The sequence below is a fragment of the Etheostoma spectabile genome, chromosome 13, assembly GCF_008692095.1.
Source record: "Etheostoma spectabile isolate EspeVRDwgs_2016 chromosome 13, UIUC_Espe_1.0, whole genome shotgun sequence".
In the NCBI taxonomy this organism is placed as follows: domain Eukaryota; kingdom Metazoa; phylum Chordata; class Actinopteri; order Perciformes; family Percidae; genus Etheostoma; species Etheostoma spectabile.
Window position 1 is genome coordinate 16,771,803 of NC_045745.1, and position 780 is coordinate 16,772,582.

Below are 780 nucleotides of genomic sequence, written 5' to 3' on the forward strand. Positions count from 1 at the left end.
TTAGCTCAGACTGGCGGAGTTTGTATAGTTGGTGCGGTTCGAGTACGGGTCAGTTGACAGTGTACCAAGACCACCTCTTCAAGCAGGTCTTGGTACGCTTGTTTTGTACGCTTTGGTGCGCGCCAGAGTTTGATTGCCGCTGGTGCGGGGCAAATGAACCGCACCAGCGGGGCAATCAAACTCTTGTTCGATTCAACCAAACTAAAGGCTGTTGGTCTGAAAACGCCCTAAGTGACTGATGGGAACAACAATCTTTGAAATTGGTCTCGTATTAAGCGAGATCCCTGCGGTCAACAGCGGCAAAACAAGCTACAATGTAAGTTAATAGGGCAATTGTCCAGCTTGGTTTTAACTTCACAAAAGTGCTTGTTTTGTAACTTACAGGCTCAGATCAATATTCTAAGTGACAACATTATGGAAAGGATGTCTATGGAAGTTGACCTTTTTGTTAAAGAGTAAGATTTTTTATAAAAACATCCGTAAAATTGCGTTTGCTAAACCCACCAGATTCCACGTAAATAAATAGGGATTTTAGAATCATAAAATACACTTTAGTCAACATTGACAGAAAAAAAATTTAACTATGAAAAACTATGAAAAAAAACTATGAAAAGCCGTTTTGGGTCGTTTTCCACTTTTACAACCATCACCACTCTAATATTGGTTGAAAGTTTACCGATTTACATGTGAAAATATGTCCGTTACTTCCACTTTCTTTGTGTTGTAAATTTAAACTCTGGTTTATGAGGACTATGGTTAATTGCTCCTCAGATCTCTGCA

General features: G+C 39.4%; 1 protein-coding gene and 1 long non-coding RNA gene across 6 annotated transcripts in view; one reads left to right on the plus strand and one right to left on the minus strand.

Moving 5' to 3' along the window:
* LOC116701032 (astrotactin-1) overlaps positions 1–780 on the plus strand; it is a 372,813-nt gene that overhangs the window by 97,299 nt on the left and 274,734 nt on the right. The window lies entirely within an intron of this gene.
* The window catches only part of LOC116701038 (uncharacterized), a 3,268-nt gene that overhangs the window by 2,077 nt on the left and 411 nt on the right, over positions 1–780 (minus strand). The window lies entirely within an intron of this gene.